Below are 18354 nucleotides of genomic sequence, written 5' to 3' on the forward strand. Positions count from 1 at the left end.
AAATAAAAGATCTGATTTAACTGCACAGTTTGAATATCATTATCATCAGTTTCCCATGCAGGGAGCAAAGAAGCCATGTGAATAAAAATTATATTTCTGAGTGTTAAACAAATGCAACAGTTAGAAATTTGACATTCAAACTTTAATTAGGTCACAGTATTGATCACAAACAGCAGCCAATCAGAAAGCACTAGTTTGGTGCCAAACAAGAAGTATTCTTATTAATTGTTCCAACTGAAAACAAGAGCAGCCTACAAAGGAAAAAGTCTGAGGCTACTGGGGCCATTTTGCTGATATGATATGATTGTTGTTGTTTTATGATGCTATCCAGTTGATTAAATAATTGGACCTTCAGCAGTGAAATAAAATAACCAGTTTAAGGGCCCACAGGGGTTTTGGTCAGGGGTTTGGGGTCCTCCCCCAAGAAAATATGATGTTATTGGACTAAAAAACTATGTATTTTCACATAATTTTGGACTATTATCATTACAACATGTGGTAACATTTTATAATAGAGCCCGCGTTTTACGGTGTAACTTCCTCGTATGAATCCGTACACATAAAATACTTTCCGGTTCTTACTGTTACTTAAATGTAGGTACAGCGGAAGAAAACAAAACAACGAGAAACAGGGGAGTAACAATTGGTGTTTTAAAGTGTAACTTCCCAACATTTACCATGTAACTTCCCGGAACTTATGGTGTAATTTTCTCGCATGAATCAGTACATTACATGTGTATATGTGTACTAAAATCAAATGTTTTTGCTCATGGCGGTTATCATTTTTTTATGCATGTGTGTTTGACAGACAAGCTTCACCCACACTCAAGAGATTTATTATGCTTATGTCTTCTACTTCACTGTATGAATTTCAATAGAACAAGTCGAGAAATGGGTCTATACTTTTGAAAATTAGCTCCTAGCAGCCATGTTGGTCCAGCACTGCAGCAGTTCATAAAAGGCAAACTTACCTCTCCAGTGCACAGCTATGAAAGGCTTGTATTGAGATCCGAGGATGAAAAAATAACAATACAGTAATGTAATAATATACTTAGTATATCTTTAATTACACAATAATAAGGTACGCAGGAAGTTATGAAAAATGATTTTATTCTTTAATTACACATAAACCACAACATATGTGCTGTTCTCCCAGTCTTACTCTGTAAATTCAGACTACTTACCCTATAAGTACATGGTAGCAACAGGCTGGATTATTTTATTTTATTATTTTAAATATAAGTATTTTATATGTACGGATTCATACGAGGAAGTTACACCATAAGTTCCGGGAAATTACATGGTGAGTGATGGGAAGTTACACTGTAAAACGCGGGCTGTATTATAAAGTGTTACCACACGTTGTAATGTTAATAGTCCAAAATTATGTGAAAATGCATAGTTTTTTAGTCCAATAACATCATATTTTCTTGGGGGAGGATCCCCAAACCCCTGACCAAAACCCCTGTGGACCCTTGAACTGGTTATTTTATTTCACTGCTGAAGGTCCAATTATTTAATCAACTGGATAGCATCATAAAACAAATATCAGCTGTCAAGCTGTAGCTACTAGCCAGCTGTAGGGACGGCTATATTTATCTTGTCCACAAAGAATTTATTTGTCCCATTTTGCACATATCACAGAGACACAACAGACTGCATTAATGCCATCTAGTCACTTTTTATCTCCATGTTGGAATAAACGGCACACATCAGACTTTATGATTCACTGATAAAGATTTATACTGTTTATTAATATTGGACTTTTGCTCCAGATTAATCATTCCAAAGCTCATGAATGGAGTCATATTGCTTTGCTGGTTTACTCGGGGTGAGCGCCTCAGAGCCAAAGGTTCATGCTCTAGAGGCTCTGGTGTCTGCACCAGTAGAGTCAGGGACATTCAGGTATTTTATCTGCTGACACTTTAGCCTGAGTTTGTTTAGCCAATTTCTGCCACACAGTGATGATCCATTTCCCTTAGCAATTAAAAGTGGAAAGTCCTCTGTTTGACCCTCATAGACCACCATGGCTGTGATCCTCCCCAAAACCGGAACACGTGGTGATTTTTCCCTTTGCATCTGTAGCAGTTCTTAGTTCCCTGTGGCCTCACGTTGAGAACGCTTGCTGCCTCAACGTTTTCACTCTCCATCCCTCTCAACTGACATGTGTCTCTGTCGGCCGTCTTCGTGTTGAGAACAATCTCAAAAGCTTTGGCAAAAGTGAGATCATTTTCAGAGAGTAGCCTCGTCTGAGAGGCTTTGTTTCTTATTCCACTGACAAACCTTTCTTGTAGTGATGAGTCTATGTTTGCACCAAACTCACAATTAGCTGCACATTGCTTCAGCTCAGCTACATACCGTTAGCCCACTGACTGGTTAGCCTAGTGGTTACACTAATTAAAACAGAACCTTTCTGCTACCAATAAACCTTTGGTTTGAAATGTTCCTTGTGAATGGCCACTATTTTGTCAAATGTTTTGTCTTTTGGCTTACTAGGCTGCACTAAATTTCTCAAGAGTCCATAGGTAGCTGCGCCCATTACACTTAGCAACGTGGCTACTTGCTTCTCTACAGCTATGTCGTTAGCTTGGAAGAACTGTTCCAGCCGTTCGATGTACGCTGACTACTGCTCATTTTCTGGCTTGAACTCATCAATTCCTCCAAACTCACTAGTACCAACACCTAGTGGAAAATATTATTTTAATAATCGTCACCAGTTTCTGTTCTGTGATGTATTAACAAGGTGGATGCAGAGGTAGCATTCATTCACTTTACCAGGCCATATTTCTCATTACAGCTCAATGCACATGCAGCCCACTTACAACCGTATTCATAGAGGTCCAAAAATATAAGTGAACATATTAATCGTACAACAATTATGTGATCAACATACCACAGTTTTTATCAGCAAAATCACTATATAAATTCAATAATATCTCACTTGAAAGAAATAAAAAATGTCAGCAAAATAAATAATAATCCTGTCATTAAGATACTGAGAAAAGTTTAGAAAGTAGACAAACACAGAACACAGACATCAGTCAGTATCATCATCCCGTCCTCCTCCTCCCCCCTCTGCTGCTGGTTGAGGGGAGGTGCTGTTTCAGCCAGTAGCTAAATTTACAGGGATTTGCCAAATTTAATACATATTACAAACTAAGCTAAACACAAACACTGACAAATAGAGCAGAGGAGAGGACAGAGAAGCTAGCGTGACCATAAATGACAGCAAAATGTGGTAGAGACTCAGCATAGTTTCCCTGTGTGTCTACACAGGAGGCGTACAGGTACAGTGTTGAGCATAGGTCACGTGTTTTAGGTTGCACGTTTCAAAGCACTCAGAGCCCAATACACAAATTTTACTGTAGTTATGCATGTAAAATGGAGGAAGATAGACTTAAAAAACAGGAAAACCCTGAAGTCTACTGATGAAATTGTGAAAATGTGCATTCGACTGTAAGAACTAAACTGACATTAAAAACAGACACACACAAGAACACTTCAATGCCCCCCTTTCAAAAATGTTGCTTCCAGCGCACCCCAACTTTCTCTGAACGCCCCCTGCTCAGCACTAACAAACCAGGACCAGTTTTGAAATCATTTAGGTCTCTCTAATAATGTAGTTCAATATCTGATGGCTTGTCCTTGACTTATCAGTCTAAAGCCGTTACCCTCATGCCAGCTGCAGTTAGTACATGAACTATGACGTACACTCAAGAAAAAATAAACATCTATTCTGGCAGACACACTTTACAACTATTATGAACTCATTTTTGTCCAACAGAAAATGTAAACACTGATACAAAACTATTAACAAGCCCAGCCATCATTTATGATTATGATGACGCAAAACAGTGAACCTATTCAATCATTTCCATTCAAACTCCACATCATTTGTTTATGTTACACTACAAATAGCAAAACAGGTTTATCGCTTAGTACAAAAAAATTGTGCCTGATGTCGCCATAGGACTTTGTTTTTTTTCCTCCACCTATGACAAATGATGAATATGTTTTCACAGGAGAAACCATGACCTCTGCATCAGTTAGCACAGCTCTGTGTGTGTACGAGGACAGGAGAGGTTACGTGTGTGTCTAGGCGTGTGTACTGGGCCATGTGCTTGTGTGTAGATGTTGAAATAATGCAGTGAAACCTGTCACTTGTTTTGATTTCTTCGCTTTCTTTCCAAGTCTGCCTATGATTAACCATACACTATGTCTATACATTGTGCTTATTGTGACATTTATATTACTCCTTGTATCAGTTTGGTGTGTAAAGCATTATTCCAAATTGAAGTCAGGCCTCCTGTAGCGATACATTGAGGAGTGACAGCGATGAGTCAGGGGGAGGGAGCTTGTGACTGTCAGCAGCAAACCTCCTGCAGTAATCCCACATCACCATCGGATTGCTTGTTCACAAGTTGTGTGCGGTCGCCAGAGGCCGCAGTGTTAAAGGTCAGAGAGTACAGATATATCATAGTGTGACCTCCATCAAATAGAGTGACCATGAAATCTGGACAAGGTGCAGTGTCAAGCATCACTGGCCAGCTAATCGTCAAATTATTCTGAGAGTGTGGTATGCGGAGATTGCTGGTTTTCTCTGAGGTCATGGGAAGTATTTTCATGTCAAGGAAATCTCTGCTGTTTAAAGAGGTAAATAATATGCATGTTACAAACCCAAATATGCATGTTGATTCGATTATGTTGTTGCATGTTTGTAGAATAAAATACCAGCTCATTTTTGTCATGTCCTGAAAAATTATTACTGTATACTGCTGCCAATAACCTCCCACTACCAGCATTTTTATTACTGCAGAAAATACAGATAATGTAGCCATACAGGATTCAACCTGGAGGTCACGTCTCACTGTACTTATGCAGGCAGCTGAAACGAGCTGTAAGTAGAATTTCAGGCTTTATATACCTGTTGGCCTTCAGGCATGTTTATAGCTCTTGGCTTTTAGTCAGTTTGATGTGTAGTGTGTAGCCAAAATAAGGGTTAACAGCTCTGCTGTTAAGAGCAGGTTGGGACGAGGACAAACAATAAAGTCATCAGATGCTTTATGGGAATAAAAGGGGATTTTTGCTTTTAGTGGGGTTGAAATTTGCAATTACAGCAGTGCTTTAGAAGGGAAATCTTAACTGGATAAAAACCAGAGCAGCTGCTGTAATCAGAAACTGACAAGTTCATACTTTAGCTGAGCAAATAACTATTCATTTCATTTCAGTTTTCCTTTCACCTGTAACCACTTTTGCTTTCAGGAAATGTCATCCGCCCCCAGTGAGTAACACAGACCCAATTTCAATTCCTATAGATAAACTGAAACAATTACAGTCATTACTACCAATGTTATTACAGTAAGACAATCGTGTTATTTCATATTTATGTACCCTGTGCATGGAGGACATGTTAAACTCTGTTGTTAAGTATCAATATACAGTTCATACATGACTTATTACTGTGCTGAGTTTCTCCATTTAGACAAATGGCCCTGGATGAAAAGGGACTCGGGGGATCTCGCACTTCAGGGTCACCACTTCCACTAAAACCTAGAAGTGAGAGCTTTGCTTTTTTCATGCCGCGCAAGCACTTGGCTTTATGAAATCCCACTGACCTCGCTGTTAACCTTCCACCAATCTCTTAATTGATCTTCTTCCTTCTTCCTTCTTCCTGTTCCACCTTCGATTGTTTTTTTTTTAATGCTTTGTCCTTTGCTACCCTATCATTTCCCTAATTTCTGAGCACAATGATATGCAATATTAGGATCATCTTCTAGGTGTTTAAATAATTGCCCCCTCACCTTGTTGCCATAGGAACAAGCCAACACAAGGATGACCCTTGACATCGCATGTCTTACAACATTAAAGCCGGAGCAGCAGCAGAGAGGGTTAAAGTGTGGCCATGACCCTGCTGAGGGAGTGCTTCTGGGTGGTCAAACGGGGTCACGGTTTCACAGAGGAGCAGCCAGAGGTTAGGCAGGAGTGACAGGAGACCAGCATACAGGCAACACATCCATCCAACACCAGAGTGAAACAAGTCACTCCGACAATGGTCAAGCTCTCATCCATCTTGTCTCAATGGTCCACTTACTCCTGTTTGTGTATGTTTCCCTCATTCACCACTTCCTGTACTTCTGTGTGTGACACATTTTCAGCTCATTGGCTGCATCAAGACACATGAAACATCTTTAGAGGCATTTCTGCATTTTTACTTGTGGAATTGGATCTTTGATGTGCATTTAAAAATACACCTTATGTTCACCTCTTTTCTGTTATTTAGATCATAAAGCATGATGTTCTTTCACTTCTAGAGTCCATCTGTTGACACTCATATCTTGTTAGCACAATCAGCTATGGAGACAGAGTAATTAGAGAACTTTGTTCCTGTGTGTCCTCTCATGAGTCTGATGTGATTTATGTATGTGACAGGTGTTTGTACAAATATACACACAATCGGGGCGTGCCGTATCTGTTATCACCATCAAGTCAAAGCCGTATTGTTACCAAAGAGAACTTTTGCTCCCCTCTCATTAGACCAACAAGTTTGCTGATGCCAGAATAAACCATTGCTGAATTAATGTCATCAGATCTGTCGATTCTCATAACATAGCAGAGCATTACTTTTGTTATGAAGTCATTTAAATTCATGTTTCATGGTCAACATTCAGAGTACCCTGAGAGGATTTAGTTGAACTGCTGCCCATTGGATAATTATGTTTATTTAGTTGTTTAATAAAAATAAAACTGGTCTAATAATAAAGTTAACAAATCTGTCTCATCATGATTCTTGACTCCACGCTCGTTGCCTCACAAACTGAACAAAAACATTCAATATATTAATTGCATTCTTTAAAAACTCAACTAATTTCCCCATCATTTACCCATGTGTACATAAATGTGTCCTTTTGCACGCACATAAAAATCATGTGCATGCAAACTTGCGCTCTATCAGCTGAAACTATCTTCCCGGCAAACTGTCCTTGATCAAGGCCTCCTCTCAGTGGCACAGCAGGGCAACCAGCTGTGGTTAGCAAGATTTTGCTGCATGGAAACATTTAAACAGGCTGAAGGATGGCCCTCACCCTGACCACCACACACACTCATAAAACACAGCCATATGTAAAGGATCGAGAGGATGATGGCTTCTCTTTTGATATTCAGCATGAGGGCAGTTGGCATGACTAATGACATGGTGTTTACAATGTGGCGTAAAATAAGACATGATTCCACTCTCTCAACCTGGGTCTTGAACTTAATCATCCAATTTATAAGATGTCTTTCTACAGTTGTAAAAGTCAGCTGTGGGTTAGGGGTCGTGTTTTTGGAAAAGACCATACTCAGAACTGCAGGGTGTGTTTTTTTACTGCCTGAAGGACAAAGAAGCTGCTTAGACTAAGGCCAATCTTCCAATCATAATTTTCCAAACTTTGCATCCATGCAAATCCAAGACCACCAGTCAAACAGAAGCTGCACTTTCTCCTGTCTGGATTCCAGTGGCTCAAAATGATATAAACACAAAGCTGCTCACCATCTGTTTGGGCCTCTGAGGATACTAAATTCACTCCTGGTTTGCAGCCTTGACAAACTCACAGGAGATAGAAAAACTTACATGAATACTTGATTATAATGGACTATAAAGTACAGTAACAGTCACACTGTATACATCTGTTCTTCAAGTCATGACTGCTTTTCCTCGTTGCTGGAGCAGTTTGTCTGTGTTTTGAATTTTGCTGTCATAATTTTTCAAGGTTCACACCTGATGCACCTGCAACGTGGACAGTTTGATCCCTTTGAGCTGTGGTGTCCTTTTGTTGCACTGAGGAGACTTCTCTTTATAATACAAATGTTGTTAATTGTTATGTAACCTAGTAAGATCCAAATTTGTAGTCGATTTGTAATTTTGATAAAGTAATGTAAAAGTTTAAGTCCCTCTTCATGAGGTAATTGGGTTAAGGTATCTGTATGTTTCAAACAAACTTGTTTGTACGAAGTGTCATTGAACATGTCTAAAGGCAAGGCAAGTTTATTTTTATAGCACATGTCATATACATGGTGTTCAAGGTGCTTTACATAATAAATTAAACCATTAAAAACAGCATAAAAACTATAAAATGCAAATTTAAAAGAATAGAAACTATTTAAAGGAAATACCAAAAGTTAAGAACAAAGGCAAAAGTGTTTTTGTCCGTTACAAAGTAGCCACACTTAAAGCCAAAAGGGGGAATAATCATTAAAATCATTACATATGTCACTCCTCAAAGACATTAATGGTCTTGTAATCTGCTGTGACATGTACACAGGTACACAATGATATTCAATGATCCCATATAAGCACTTAGTTTGAAGCATACTCAGATAGCAAAATTGCTGTGGCCCAGATCTGGCCCACACCTGACACTTTTGGCACTGTCATCCGGCTCACATACCATGTGGAATGATGGCACTTGGGCGGTCCGCCGCTGTTTCCCAGATCTGGGCCACAAGCAAGCCATATGTCAACCAAGAACAAACCAGATAAACCAGAAGTAGCCCACATCCAAAATACACATACCTGAGAGAACCGTATCTTTACCAAAAAAAGGCCCACATTTGATTTGGGATATCTGGGCCATATTTGCTGTTTTACATGTGGGCCATTTCAGATTCACATCCATTTTGTCCAGGCCAGAAGAAGGCCAGCAGTGCCGCATCATTGCCTGAAGTGGCCCACATCGGTATGCTATCTGGCTACTGACGCCTTTGGTGGTACATTATTTGTACAATCCCCTGAAAAGCTGTACTGTATCTGTTTTTTCTCATGTTTGTATTCTTACACACATGCGGGTGAGAAGTGTGTGTCCAGGATATTTGTGCTTTAGCTGTAAGCTTTTTTTTTTTGCTTTGGCAATATCTCTAAAACTAGTCTGTCTGCAAATATTAGTGTAGATGGTCTGTTTCTCAGACACAGATATGTCTGTTTAGCCTTTGCCTTTATTACTTCACTAAATTTATCTCATTTGGAAGTGATTTATGTAAACCATAACTGTATTTTACTGCTCCCTAATGAACAATACATTAACAATATTTTTCAACCACAGACCCACCCTGCTCTGTAATGGGAGGTCACCCAAAACCTGCAAGTTAGCTTTGTCCATTAGCCTGCATACACACGCTATACCGGGATGTAAAACACCATTTCCTCAGGAAGGAAAAACCCCTTCATCCTCCCATATCCCCTGCCAAGCTCTGACAGTCTATTGTATTCAATAGTGTATTAAGGATGGTTGATATCTGCCTCAACTCCTCTTCTCTCCTTTCCTCTCGTGAGATCTCAACTTCCTCAACCTCCTCAGAAAATCTTTACAACCAGGCCAGATTACCGTGAAAGCTTTCCCTCAACTCCTGAGTTGGAACAAGGAAGAAATGGGGAGCATATTTCAAAAGTTTGGATGTCATTAAAGGAATGTTATGAAACGCTTCTTCTGTTTACGATGAAATACTACACCATCTCAAGATATTATCATGGGGGAGATGATGCTACACAGCTATATGTTTTGAAGGAAGAATACTGTGGGTTTTTGTTGAAGTCCCCTAAGAATCTTTTATTCATATTTTAAATCATTTTAGATCCACTTCCTTCTGTCACATTTGACTTGCTGAAGAAGGCATGTGTAGCAAAGCCAACGTGGGCCAACCGGGCCATATGGGAAGCTGCCATCAGTCTGGAGGGAACAGTGGGGTCTGGGTTTGCGCTGCAACCCCTTGGTTACAGGGCAAATATTCCATCTTTTAAGAATTTGCACTCTAACCACAGAATAACTGCTCATGGGACAGACATGTCATTTCATACAGAAAGAAATTGAAGAAAAAAACATCTGAACCCCTCAGTACCAAGGCCAAACTCTGAATTGCTTGCAGTTCTCTTCTCTGTTCACTATCGGTGTGTGAATCTTATTGTGTGTGCACATGCGTGTGTGTGTGTTGATGTGAGCACTCCAGACGCATTGCCCTCTCACTTGAATTCCTTAACCTTCCCCCTGTAAGACAATGTGTAAGGACAGTTTGGCGCTGTTACTGCTCAAGATAATGATCTGTTATAAAAACAACAGACCAGTCTGACAGGACGTCTTTGGTCATCCTCTCATTGGCTGAAGTGAATTCTTCACTCATCTGGACAGCTCATCTGATGGCATTTGTCAGAATCAAAAGTTGTTTCTGTTAATTAGGTTTGTCTGTGAGCTGAAAAATGCTTTAGTTCATCATAAAATGCTGTCAATTAAAGTGAAAAGACAATCACCACAAAAGCCATGGATGACCTCCACGGTATGTGCTGAATACACGCAACACATCAAAGTCATAGTCTCTTATTGCAGAGGATGTCAACTTCCTGACTCAGCTCTGCCTAAATCAAAACCTGAAGCAGAGAAGACAGCTCAACATTAGCTTTGGAAAAGAAAATTGGAATTGTTTGGGATAATTATTGATCTGACTTTTCTTATGTGAAGTTGACCTCAAATTTGCAATTTAGAAGTCAAAGAGAAACACTCAGTAGTGCATGCACATACTGTACAGTGTGCCGGTATGTGAGAATCGGGTTTGATGGATGTAGACTAGACATTTCCTTGTTTTCTTAAGCCAGCTCATTTGCATCCTGTGTGAACGGGAATCAAGACTTCTCTCACCTCTGAGCTAAGTCACGCTCTTCCAATAAAAATTAAACACGTGAGCACATTTTAGATGAACTGGTCGTTAAAACTTTACCATATTTACAGCTCCTCACCTTCTCTTCACTCTCTACACTTGCAGTCAGAGGAACACCCTGTGGATAAGCATTGTTTAAATTTATTGATCTTGATATGCGTTTTGTGTCAAACCTTGTATTTGTAATGGGTTGGAAATGCTACCTGTTAAGTTTTTTATGTAAACAGACACCCCCTAATTTTTTTTTTATTATTTGAACTAATCTAACTCTGTTTATACAGTTTTGACATCAGGTCAGTACTCAAAGATGTCAGTAGACAGCACTCTAATGCCACTGTGGATACCTGAGGGAGATCACTCATACCTGCTCTGCTCATGCGCAGCTCAATATTAAATAAGCATTGGCTAAAGCAAGACGCTAACTTTGGCTCTCTCCCTTATTAATCCACAGGTATGTTAAAACTTGCTTTTCTATGATTAGTTCTGTTTACTAGCTAATGTAAATGCATTGCAAAGCGTTCTGTGAAGTTGTGACATGGTTTAGAGATGTGTTTGGAACGTATTTTTGCTGCTGTGTGTTTTCGTGGGCGCCGCCATTGAGAATATTTACCTCCGTGAATTTTGGTTTTCTACTGTTTTGTCAGTGAAAGTTACAGACCTTTGCATGTGGTAACATATAAAAATGTGTTTAAAAGATTGTTTCAGAGTATAAGCCAGTCAGTCACGAGTTAATGATAAATAGAGATGCTATATTCAAACAGTTTCACTTCCGGTCGCTCGTTCACAGCGCAGAGTCGCGCCATTTTGTTCAGAGGTTAAGTGCAAGTGAGTGTTATGCTAATGTTGCAGAAAGGTTCTGTGTAGGTCATATCAGTGTAGGATGAGTGTAACTGTGGTGTATGTGTTAAAATAGGAGTGATTGTAGTAATGTCAGTAAAGTAAATGTGTGTTTTGGGTAATATAACTTTTGTACTGTTATATTCTATTTTATACATATATTTTATATATATATATCTTAAATTATATTTTATACATATATTACATTATATTTTAGTTAAGCCTATTCTTATTTATTTAGAAATGTAAGTCATATTTTAAATTTGTGTGAAGTTATTTTTCTTTAGACAGACTGTTTTATATTGTTTATTGTGAATTTGGTTTCAACATTTATTTTATTTCTGTAACATGTTTTGGTGTGAATGTGAAATATGAACTTTGAAGCAGCAGGTTTTAGGAAACTGACGTAACTGAGAAATATGTACAGTTTTATACTGTTGTGTTAAATATTAAATGAGCATCGGCTAGAGCAAGACGCTAACTTTGGCTCTCTCCCTTATTAATCCACAGACTATGTTTTTATCAGCTACACAGTGCACCCTTGCCTGTGTAACCTTTTGCTGCTGGTCCAGATTTCCCCTAGGTCTGGCACCAGTAACATATTCACTGATATTTACATATTGAACAAGGGTCACACTTCCTCTTTTTGATGTGATGTTATCTGAGTCTATTTTTATCGTGAGTTCTTCCTAAAAACATTTTATCAATTGTTCGTTCCCAAGATTAAATGATCTAGTGCTTATTTTCTAATATTTCTACATGTCAGACAACAAACACCTGTCTCCATCTTGTTGACTGACTGTGTAGACATCAGGGACAATGATTGAAATAAGTCCATGACTATATCGTTCCATCCCTGATAAAGCCTTAGCTAGGGTCATCAGGTGATCACCCTCCGTCCTTGGTGTTTCGTTGATAGGCCTACGCAGCAACAGAACTTCAAGAGGATCAGTCAAGTTCAGGTTTCTTCTGTAAATGATTCTGTCCTGTTTGTGCAGACTGTAAATTATAACCAGCAGCAACAGAAATTCAGGAGGATCAGTTGAGTCCAGGTTTCCTCTGTCAATGATTCAGTCCTGTTTATGCGGACTGTAAATCATAACCAGCAGCAACAGAAATTCAGGAGGATCAGTCGAGTCCAGGTTTCTTCTGACAATGATTCAGTCCTGTTTATGTGGACTGTAAATCATAACCAGCAGTGGGGGGTAGGGGTAGAAGCTTCATTGGGGTTATCAGGTCGGCACCTTCCTTCCTTGGTGTTTCGCTGATAGGCCCACGACACCTCCAGAGGGTGCAATGGTGACACCTCATTTCTTTTCAGCCAGAACCAGAACCAGAACCTGCTTCACTCGGCAGCAAAGCAGCAACACTACCTCAAAACTGAGGGGGGGTCTGAACGATGTGAAATACATATCACCACCTTGTAATGATGTATAAAATCTGTGTTCACTATAAGATATATGATAGACAGACATTTCTTGTCCTCCTTGTCTTCACAAAACCTTCTCATGTTAAGTCAAGTCAATTTTATTAGTATAGCCCAACATCACAAATTTGCCTCAGGGGGCTTTACAGTCTGTACATAAATACAACATCCTCTGTCCTTAGACCCTCAATCTGAATAAGGAAAAACTCCCTAAAAGACCCTTTAATGGGAGGAAAAAAGGAAGAAACCAAGTGAAGAGCAACAGAGGAGGGATCACTCTTCCAAGACGGACAGACATGCAATAGATGTTGTGTGTACAGAATAGAACACAAATTACAGAAATACAGCATTGAACAGGATAACTAAATCATAATGGATGTATATGAAGAGTGTGATAAAGAGCTCACCAAGCAGCTTGCAGGTGCCACCAGAACAGTATAGGACCTGAGCCACATGACCTCTATCAGCATGGAGACCTGGCAGGAGGACAGACTACACATGCACACAGAAGTGACTCACATCACACCAGTCATGGGAGACATGAAAAGACATTATTCACACAGGAGAGAGAGAAGAATAAAGACATCATTCAGAGAGAGAGATATGAGGTGAGGCTAAACTCCTGCAGGATGGAGAACCAGATCCAAAACCCCAGGAAATGGTGATGATAGCCAGGGAAGCAGAGCAATTAAAGGATGGGTACTGGTCCAGTAAGAGATGCCTGAGAGACAAGAGAGGACTGGAGGAGAAAACAGGGAGAGAGGGGGAGAGAAGAGAGAGGGGCACACAGCTCAGATGCTCATATGCTTGTGGAAAAAACACACAGAGGGTTAGAGAGATGCAATGGTTATCAGATCAGTTGCAATAATCAATAATCTCATCAGCAGGACAGCACTTATAGGAAGGATAGGAAGCCAGTGAAGGGAGGCTAGAATTGGTGCAATATGGTAAAATGTTCTTGTTTTTGTTGAGATTCTGGCTGCAGCATTTTGAACCATCTAAAGACTTTTAGTACTAGCATATGGCAGACCAGAAAACAGGACATCACAGTAATCAAGTTTGGATTAAACAAATGCATGTATTTGAGTCTCTGCGTCAGCCATGGACTGGGAAGACCAAATTTTAGCTATGTTACGTAAGTGGAAAAAGGCAGTCTTGGTGATTATTTTTAATGTGCTTTTAAGAGGAGAGGCTGGGATCAAATGTAACACCAAGATTCTTGGCTGCCACACTTTGTGAAATCACACAGTTGTCAAGCATTACTGTTACTTGATCAAACTGGTGTCTGTGTCTAGCAGGGCCAACGACCAGCATATCAGTTTTATCTAAATTTAGAAGCAGGAAATTTAGTGACATCCATTTTTTCACAGCAGCCAAGAAGGCCTCTAATTTAGTAATTTTAGTATGAACATCACCCCTTAAAGGCACATACAGCTGAGTATCATCCAGTATCATCATGGAAATTTATTCCATTACTACGTATAATTTGGCCAAGAGGCAAAATATAAGGAGAGAAAAGCAGAGGGCCAAGAACCGAGCCCTGAGGTACTCCATATTTAAAATAAGAGAAATTAGATGTAATATTATTACAGCAGATACACTGTGTTCTTTCAGAGTAGGTCTTAAGCCAAGAGAGGGCTAGGCCAGAGACACCATAATTACAATTTAGTCTGTCTAGTACTATATAGTGATCAAAGGCACTGAGATCCAGAAATAGAAGCACAGAGGTGGAATCTGAATCCATAGCAAGTAAAAGATCATTTCCCACTCTGGTTAGAGTAGTTTCAGTGGAGTGACAGGCCCTGAAAGCCAATTGAAAAGGTTCATATCGACAATTTTCTTTTATATGAGTCGAAAGTTGTTGAGACACAACTCTCTCTAGTAATTTAGGAAAGAATGGAAGATTAGATACTGTTTGGTAGTTATTGAGAGACCCTGGATTGAGGTGCGGTTTCTTAAGTACAGGTTTAACCGCAGCTGTCTTAAAACTTCTGGGGACAATGTCAGCAGTAAATGATAAATTAACAATATCTAGCATTGTAGGTCCCAGAAAAGGCCAGAGGTCTTCAAAAAGTTTTGCTGGTAAGGGGTCAAGGTGGCAAGTAGTTGGTTTAGAAGCTGACATGAGTTTAGTCAAAGTTTCAAGAGAGATAGTTGAATGAGAGGCAGGGCTTTCAGCTAACAGGCTCCTCTTCCATGAAACCATCTTTCAGTTTAGATAGATAGGCTTAAAACTTTCGTTTTCGATAAAGCTTACAGTTAGGACCGGCCGAGGCTTGCCTTGGACCAGCACATTTTTATGCTGCTATAGGCCTAAATGTTGGGGGACTTCCCATGATACACTGAGCTCCTCTCTCTTTCTCCTCCTCTCCATCTGTACGCATTCATGTACCATTAATGCATGTAACAAACTTGGCATCTTCCCTGGAGTTTTTGTGCTTTCTTGTCTAACAGGTGGATCATGGTTGCAGGCCGCCTGGTCATGGATCACAGGCTTCCACGGAACTTGGCTGCAGACTCCATGGTGCCATGATCCTGCTTGATGCCCATGCCTGCTATTATTATTATTAGTCACATTTCAAAGAATTTTGATTTGCCACTGTTGCCAAGCGCTTGCTTATGAGGGAATGTTTGGTGTCTGTAAATTAAAGAGTACAGTCTAGACCTGCTCTATGTGAAAAGTGCCCTGAGATAACTTCTATCATGATTTGGCACTATATAAATAAAATAGACTTGACCTGATAGTCTCAAAAATTGTAATGGGAGAGACTATCTGTGTCTCTTTGAATATGATTTGGTAAGTAAGGATCTGCAGGAATAGCTGGAGTTGAAGAACTAATTTTATTTCTAATCTCATCAACCTTATTGCAGAAAAAGTCTTGGAAGTCATGAGCTGTGATAGGTGAGCAGCTAATAGACAGATGCTTTTTAGTATTTTCAACAGAGCCTGTCTCTGTAGTGAAAGGAGCCAAGTTTTCATTCAACTTCTCGCCAAATGCAGCTATAGTAGATGGACCGTGAAGAATGGTTAATACATCTGTGCCGACAGACCAATGATGCTTCAAATTTAATGAGAAAATGATCTGTCTCAGCGGATGTGGCTGGGAAGACAGTTAGGTTAGAAACAACTCTTTTTTTTAATCTATCCCTTTAGATAAAAGCAAATCAAGGGTGTTACTGTTGCACTGAGTCGACTTATGAACAAAGTGAGCGGACCCAAAAGTATCAACAAGTGCCAGAAAGGCTTTACTTATAGGTTCTCTGTGATTCATGTCTGTTTCACAACCGCACATTTTTATGCTCTTCCCATGTCTGAGCTTCATCTCTCTGAGTGAGGTTCCTGACCTCTTGGTATTGTAATATATGGGATCAGAGAGAACAGAGAAACAAGAGACATTTTTCCTGGTCAGCGTCAGCATGTAAATATGACAGTGACTTCATAAATCAACTGTATTATAACCATGGAGGGCTGCAATGTGCTAACACCTCTAAACCACCACTAGGTGGCTCCCTGCATTTGTAAATCTGATAATTAGGCTCTACTACAGCAGGGTAACATTATACAGTAACAACATGTAACATTCATATTGTATGAGGTAAGGTTTATATCTTCATGTTTTAAGAAATATTAATGTCTTCTGTTGAAATTAGTTCAGTCTTTCAGGGAGCTTTCCGAGTCCTCCACTGACCTTTAGATAAAACATCCCGTAGGAGGTGATTATGGAGAGATTCTGTGCAAAGCAACAAAACAGAGTAATAAAGCTGCTGGTGTAATTAAGATTAGAGCTGTTTTCACTGGTTCTGACAGGCACCAGACACCCACACCAATGGGAGAGGCTGAATGGTGGGGTGAGGGGGGGTTGTGAAGCCGTGATGATGAAAAGACTGAGGAGGTCTAATTCAGGGATGCAGGGTGAGACGACGTGTGAGCAGGCAAGTTTGAGAAGAGGGTAAGAGGTCAAAGGTTAGGCTGGGTGAAGCTGTGCGTTGAAAGGATTCGTGTCTGTGTAGCTGCACAGACCAAATGAAAACATGAAACTGTATTTGCACTGTAACATTAGATTTACAGACTCAGTAGATGGCAATCAGTCACAATTACCTACACTACTCCACCCTCTGGCATATACTGACAACTGCAATAAAACTCACAATATACAGTAAATGTCAACAATGATCTTCTTACAATGTACAAGGACTTGTTATCATAAATTATGCTTTTAAAGGGCTGTTTTTTCTGCCATCATGAGAGCCAGCCATGTCAAATAAACACAAACAAAGAGCCTGCTATGGCCATGGCAGCAAGGCTCAGTTTATATGCACAGCACACATTCCTACCTCATGTATGTCTGTTCATGTGCAACTATACACTGCAGTATACATGGGATTTAATCAAGATTTCTTCAAATGTATTTTTCTTTCTTATCAGTTAAATCACATGAGGTAGAAGTGGGCGGTCAAACGATTGTCCTGGCATGTACTCTGAGTCTTTTACAGCATTTAAGTGTAAAGGCAGCTGTGGCTCATTAAATGGTTTGTGGTTTGTGGCTTCTCCTGTCCACATGTCAGAGTGACCAGCATCTTGATGATTAGGTTATCAAAAGCAATTGCCTGGTAACTCTGCTGCCATTGGCGTGTGAGCCAATAAGAGACATGTTATAAAGTACTTAAAAAAGCACTGCATATGCAGTCCATTACACAATCAAAAAAACTAATAAGCTTATTATTATTGCTGATGAATGAGAGAGCTAGATAAAACAACAAAACAAGTTGTGCAAGAGGGGGATAGATTTTCTAAGCTGGAAATACAAAAGATGTTCTTAAAAATAACTATTACTGATATATTAGGCATGAATTCATTGTTTTATAAATAAAACCAGTGGTTACAACTTATAAAGTAAGTACCTCTTAATAAGAGTAAGAGTCTATAGCCACACTAGCAAAACTAACTGAACACAAAGCAAAGCTAAGGCTAATGGGATTGTCTTATGTTGGTATTTCGTCAAAACTAACGTTGGACAAATTAATTTTGACCCAATGATGATACTACATAAAAGGCTGAGGGATCACCAAAGTTATTACAATTCATCCTAAATTGTCAATTGTTGTCAAGAGGTTTTATCAAAACAACAAAAAATGTCAACTTTATGCTGGCATTGGAGGAAAGATCAGGGGACCATCAAAGTCAGTACAAATGTTGGTGCTAATCCATTAAGTGCATTTTGAGATATTTCACTGGATAAGTGCAAAATTTGACCTGGTGGTGGCGTTGGAGGAAAATTCATGGAATTATGAAAGTCAGTAGGCTCACTTATCTAGGGACAAGAAATGTCTATAATGAATTTCATGCCAATCTATTCGATAGTTGTTGGACAGTCTGGACTAAGGTGGCATACAGACATTGCCATCCCTAG

General features: G+C 39.6%; 1 long non-coding RNA gene across 1 annotated transcript; it reads left to right on the forward strand.

Moving 5' to 3' along the window:
- The first annotated feature begins 1521 nt into the window (after positions 1 to 1521).
- LOC121911873 lies at positions 1522 to 6739 on the forward strand. Its single transcript, XR_006099967.1, has 3 exons — positions 1522 to 4653; positions 4817 to 5556; positions 5815 to 6739. It is a non-coding gene; the product is annotated as an uncharacterized LOC121911873 (long non-coding RNA).
- Positions 6740 to 18354: the final 11615 nt, after the last annotated feature.

Source organism: Thunnus maccoyii, chromosome 14 (genome assembly GCF_910596095.1).
Source record: "Thunnus maccoyii chromosome 14, fThuMac1.1, whole genome shotgun sequence".
Lineage (NCBI taxonomy): Eukaryota > Metazoa > Chordata > Actinopteri > Scombriformes > Scombridae > Thunnus > Thunnus maccoyii.